This window comes from Nannospalax galili, unplaced genomic scaffold (genome assembly GCF_000622305.1).
Source record: "Nannospalax galili isolate Female #2095 unplaced genomic scaffold, S.galili_v1.0 scaffold7, whole genome shotgun sequence".
Taxonomy (NCBI): domain Eukaryota; kingdom Metazoa; phylum Chordata; class Mammalia; order Rodentia; family Spalacidae; genus Nannospalax; species Nannospalax galili.
In genome coordinates, this window is record NW_008359081.1 from 3,398,519 (window position 1) to 3,404,991 (window position 6,473).

Consider the following 6,473-nt stretch of genomic DNA (forward strand, 5'->3'; position numbering starts at 1 on the left):
CCCACCAGCCAGTGCAGGTCAGCTCTCTCTCCCTTCTCCCCATGTACTTTATTTCTTTATTATTAAAAATCAACTGCAGCCTTCTCTACTTTATGGGTGGTGGGTTGGGACAGGTGTCTTGCTCATCATCTATGGTATACCATGCGTGGTGTCCATTGAGTCCGGTTTGCTTATTCCCCCATTGGCCAGCTGTGATAGGTGCACAAAGTGGGGTGATATGCCCATGGTCACAAAGCAGAGTGTAGGTGAAGTGGTAATAAATGATAGACTGTAAGCTCCCCGAGGGCAGGGTTCCTTGTGCTATTCTCTGATGTGTCTTAAGTACTTAGAACAATATTTAGCATGTTAAGAGGTACTCAATGAATACTTGATTCGATTGCTTCCTGCAAACGAGTTTCCATAACCAAGATAATGTACAACTATTGTAGGTCCTTGCTTGTAAAATATTTTCTATTACAAATATTAAACTATTCATTTTTATCTGATTTAAAATGTAGCTTGCTAATTCTTCCCAAAGTCTCCAACACAAGGCATAAAAATAAAAGTTCAATATTTTTAAAATTTAGTGCAACACTGCTCTTTTCTTTATTGAGTTTTTGTTCATTTTTATTGGTGTCTTGTGCCTACTTTAATTTTGATAAGTGTATTGGTCAACAAACATAGCTAGACTTTCCTTTGCTTTCATCCTGTGAGTTTTGCTTTTGTTTCATCTGATTTAGATCACTTGTTCCTTAGATCTTGGAACTCCTGTCTTCCTCTCTCTTGGCTTATGACTTTTCATGCAAGATTGCTTCCTGAACAGTTCCATGGATTGTAACTTGTTTTGAGTAGAAATTGTTTCCAATGATAGGCGATATCAATATTTGATTATCCCATTTAATTGCTAGTTTAAATAATTGTAACATTCTAGCTGGAATACCATTCTTTGAAAATTTCAAGGGTGATCTGTAATTATCCTCTAGTTTCTAGATGTTATTATTGGGCACTGCTGTGCCATTACAATCACCACATCTTTGCAGATAAGCTAATCTATATGGAGCTATTCTTCACTTATTTTTAACTTTCTCTGTCAGAACTGCCATGGTTTGCTCCTTACCCCTCACATGCTAATATTATGTGAATATTGGATTTAGTGTGGTGTTTAGTTTCCCTATCTGGCCCAATGTGCCCATTAATATTGATATTTGCACCTCTGATTACTGGAAATATGTTTGCATTCCTTTTTTTTTCTCATGCTTGTTAGGAAAATGTACTCCTAGTGCTTTTCTACCCTCCATTCCGTCTATATAACTTTCATGAATTAAACATAAACTTCCTGTTTTGATCTCTCCCTTATTATTTCTTGTTCTCTCCTACTTTCCAGCTCTTGCTGATTTTCCTATTTGTAGGATTCTCTATTGGATCTGTGTTTTGCTGCTGGTGTTTTTAATTTCTAAGATAATATTTTTCAACATAGTCTTCATAGTATGAATTATTTTCTAGCTCCATTTATATCATATCTCTAGGGACTACTAGCACATCAAACTTTTTGTCTTATATCCCTGAGTATTTTACCATTTATTTGAAGTTTTTTTTTCCTTTGGAGTCATTATTTTATACTCTGCATTTTAATATGTATAAATGTTTCATTTTTTTCCTTTCTTGTTGGAAGCTTTACTCAAGTATTTTTAAAACTTTGTCAAAATATCAATAATGAGAGATTAATTACACATGTATTTGCTTCAGCACAAGAGCGGTTTCACTTAAGGATGATCAGAGTGCAGACGATCTGTGGGAGGAAACATTCCACACTGTACTACTCTTCAATGCCACAGAACCTTACCCCTTGGAAGATATTGATCACCCAGTGATCTTTGACATCTATTGTATATAATTTTAGATTTTAGATTACAGTGTATTTTTTTAAAGAAGAATGTCTGTAGTATCAGTTTTTCTTCATTCCATTCATCCTTCCTTTGTTTTTCTTTAGTCTTTAAGCACAAAATCTCTTTATATAGTTCAAGCTAACTTGGAACTTGTTATCTCACCATGCCAGCCTGCAATTTGTTACCAACTTGCCTTGGCCTTCCAGTTGCTGACATTACAGGTGTGCACCACTCTACCTAGCTTAATGAGTCACTGCATTTGAGTAGTACATTGGTACAGAATGCACTAGAAATAATACACATGACTTAGTTCTAATATAGATGCAGGGAAGAATTTGTTTAGAATACTTCCAAATGTTATCAGATACAAAATGATATATCAGACACTGAATTTATTTTTTACCAGAATTCATAATAAAAAAAAACCCCAAGAAACAAAGAAACAATGATTTTGAAGATACTGGGCCTCCAAAACAAGTCCAATGATACTTGAGAATTGGGGAGCAAGGGATTTTTCATCTTTACTACAGTTTGCAAGGCCCAGTGCTGGTGCGAGGATGCACATACATCTTCCTAGGTCCTCTTAAATTTGACATGAATGTAAGAATTCAGGAAAAATAAAGGGGCTGAGATTTTAGGACATAGTAATTAATGGAAACATCTAACCTCATGAAGAAAATACAGAAGAACTCTAAAGGGCCCCTCTCAATGCTCTTTAAAATAATAATCTTTAGAGTACTTGTGGGACAAGAAATAATTCAAGGACATGAAAGAACCATCTAAAAACATACTCAGATACTATACAGTTTCAGAATTATTGCCTGTCCACACCACGTAAGCTAGAAATTTCCAGGTAATATATTAGCTTTGTACTACTCAGAAGGATTAATTTCATTATTTTTTAAAATAGTGTCAGCCAAAAAGCTGTTCTGATCTGGCCTAACAACACATAACTTGGGAAAAAGGGAGGTTCGTTGATAAGAAAGTACAAAGGAACTTCTCATTTGCATGCTCAATAACATCACTTTATTGATTTTTATTGACCTAACGTGTAATTACAAGTGTTGTTGGGTTGGAAAGCTGAATATTTTCATTTTAAGATATAGGTTAATGAGCTAAACATGCATTGTTGTTGAGACAGAGTCTCCCTGTAGTCCCAAGCAGGACTGGAACTCAATGTGTAGAGAAGGCTGGCCTTGATTTCTCAGAGATCTGCCTACTTCTGCCTGCCAAGTGCTGGAACTAAAGGCATGCATGACCACATCAGGCCTGGACATGCATTTTAAGCTAGTAAGAAGACACAAGTTCAGTGAAACCTGCAGAAAGAAAATAAGAAAAGCAATTAACAGTAGCATAAACATATATAAAATACAGAATAAAAAATACTGTTTATTTTTTTAATCTGGGCACAGTGATCCCAGCCACTTGGGAAGCTGAAGCAAGAAGGTCATTGAGCCACAAATACAACATCATCTTCATCCATATAGTGAGATTCAGTTCAAAAAGAAGACATAGAAAAAATAACTGGAAAAAGCACCTTATAATCAGTTTGTATGGAAAATATGACAATACATCTCAGAAATCATGAGAGTAAACAAAAAGCGATGCTAAAACTGCCATTGCTGAAGAAAAAAAAATATGTACTGGATTATTTCTCCTAAAATGTTCAATGTAATAACTAATATTTGAGTAAAATAAAAAGGTGAAATGAAATTTTCTTCAATATTAAATAAGGAAATTAATGAAATGTAAACTGATTTTTAAGTCTATAGATGAATAAAAGCTTCATTGGAAACAAAAGTATCTTTTGTGTGTATGTGTGAAAGAGGAGCGAGAGAGAGAGAGAGAGAGAGAGAGTTCTGTGGGTGTGGGTATGAGGGAGCAAGAATACATTAAGTGATATAAAACATGTAACAGGTATATCATTACAAAGCATGAAACACTAACAACCATAACAAAAGCTATTTGATCAAGTCAGTGAATTTTAGCCTACAAATTGAAATTAAAACTGAAAAATGTTTAACAAATTTAGTACTTTGAAGTTCACATATTCCACTATCTTTCCAATATCTAATTATATAAGATTTTAGATTAGATCAGATTAGACACATAAGTGAAACAAATATTTTTTAAAAGTAGTTTAAGAACCTGTGGCTAGACAGGTCACAGGTCATAGGGAAGAACCTAATACTATTTTCTGCTAAATGGTTTCAATATTAAACCAACTCTTAAAAACGTTCTATTATAGCCATAGAGTACCACATCTCTCAGCTCTCACCAGATATGCTAACCAGATATGTTGACTAACACAGAGATACACAACTTGTCAAGGTTCAGAGAATGAGACTGTGGTGTGAGCGCTCAGCTTAAATGTGACACCTACATCATACCCCCTCCTTCCAACGCTCAGAGATCATTGCAGTGAGGAAGCAAAAAGATTATAAAAGCCAAAAGTTGTAGGTAAAACCTGTTTTCCAGACACAACAGGGCAGTTGCACATATGAACCCATAGTGCTTATGACAGCATAAAGAAAACCTGTGCAAGCCCAAACCAGACAAATATCCAGCATGGGAGGACAAATAGTCAAGGAACCCAAGCCTTAGCTGAGGATCTATTGACAACTCATAGCTGCTGGGAGAGGGATAATCAATTCTGTTTGAGCGTTTGAAATCTAGTAGGTTGACCAGAATTCAGCAGATAAACCCACACCCAAGAGCATTTGAGAAACAAAGCTTAGACTTGGTAAGCCTTATAAAATAATAAAGGACATGAACTGAATGGGGTACAGAGGTGGGGGTAGATCTGAGAGAATATGGGGGAGCATGTGATCAAAGTACATTGTATAACGGTGCTAGAGAGATGGCTCAGTGGGTTAAGAGCACTGGTTGCTCTTGCAGAGGACCTGGGTTCAATTTCCAGTCATTCACATGGTGGCTGAAAACCATCTATGACTCCAGTTCCAGGGGAATCCAACACCTTCTTCTGACCTCCATGAGCACTGATTGTCAAAGGTGCACTTACAGACACGCAGACAGTAAATTCATACACATAAATAAAAGTAGCAAATAAAATATTTAAAATACATTTTATGAAAATTCTCAAAGAATAAAAATATTACTTTATTTTAACTTTTTATTTATTTACTCTTATTTTATGTTTATGAGCATTTTGCCTGTTTGTACATAAGTGCACCATGTGCATGCAATGCTTCCAGAAGCCAAAAGCGGTGTCAGATCCTCTGGAACTAAAATTAAAGACAGTTGTTAGCTGCAATGTGGATGCTGGGAACTAAACCTGGGTTCCCTGCAAGAACTGCCAGTGCTCTTACCCTCTGAGCCATATCTCAAGCCCCAATAAAAACATAATTAAAATGAATAAAAATTACAGTCATCTGTGACTTCCAAACATTTCATTTGGAATTAAAGCCTCTTTGAGATCACCAAAGAAAAAGGAGTGATAGGCAACTTAGATGGCCACTAAGGATCCCTGCCTTCTGTAGCCAGTACAAACATATCCTTTTTCTTGTGTAGTCAATACCTAGTAACTTGCTTTGAACAAGACCACTGTGATAGATATTACACCTAACATTAGTTTATGAAAGACTCTGCCTTCTGTTGTATTTGTACTCTCTCTTATTTCATTTTGTGATGTAGCTTGCTACTCTGTTGTGAGCTACCTCATAAGGATTCCCAAAATAATAGGGAGCTGAGGAAGACTCACGGCCAAAAGGCAATGAGGAACTTCTGATCTCTGACAACATCACTGTGAGTGAGATTGGACAGCAATCTTTCCCTAGTGAAGTCTTGAGGTGTTGAAAGCCCTAGAGGACACTGAAGATATCTAAGAATTCATCAGCCCAAGACATCTCAGCCAAGGTTTGCCTATACTCCTTTTCCAAAGAATCCAATTTTGTTTGAAGTCAGTAAGGATAAATTTCTATGCAGAAATAGATAATTTGGAAAGTGAGGCCTGAAATTTCCATCCTTGAGAAAAATGGGGTCATAAATTGACAGAATTAAGTGTAAGGTAACAATAACAAATTCAAATTGGAGCTTCAGAGATTTCTGATATTTCTCATTCTATTGTATTTTGTCACTGACGATCAACTACCACCACTAACTTCCTATGTGTTGTACAAATGCCAAAGTTGAAACCAATTTTTCACTTCCTGCTATAAATAAAATCTCACTATGGAAATCAATAACCAAAATAGCAGCTGGCATACCAACAAACCATGTAGAGATTTTTAAGAAGTTCTACAAGTAGCACAAGACACACCACACAGTGTCCTGTTCTCCCAGAACTTCCCATGGCTGCTAATGAAGAGATAATCATCTCTGTCTTCTGACTGAAAGGATAGAAACCTCAACTTCATACATAGTAAGAAAAAATCAAGTAGTATCACACACTATGTAACTATGAGTTGAGTATGTACATACTTAGCTGTCTAAATATGATGCAAAATGTTATAAACACAAGTGATGTTTATATTTCAAAAAATGAGAGATGATTAAGTCATTTCTTTAATGTATCTCCTATAATAAACATTAAGGTCTTAATTATATTTTATCTATAAATATTTTAACTAAAGGCATTTTAACTATAAA

At 35.5% G+C, this 6,473-nt stretch overlaps 1 long non-coding RNA gene across 1 annotated transcript in view; it reads right to left on the reverse strand.

Moving 5' to 3' along the window:
- Positions 1-2,950: 2,950 nt before the first annotated feature.
- Positions 2,951-6,473, reverse strand: part of LOC115068344 — a 9,815-nt gene continuing 6,292 nt past the window's right edge. Inside the window, exon 3 of the long non-coding RNA XR_003847707.1 lies at positions 2,951-3,181. This is a non-coding gene — a long non-coding RNA (uncharacterized LOC115068344). The remainder of the gene's footprint in view (positions 3,182-6,473) is intronic.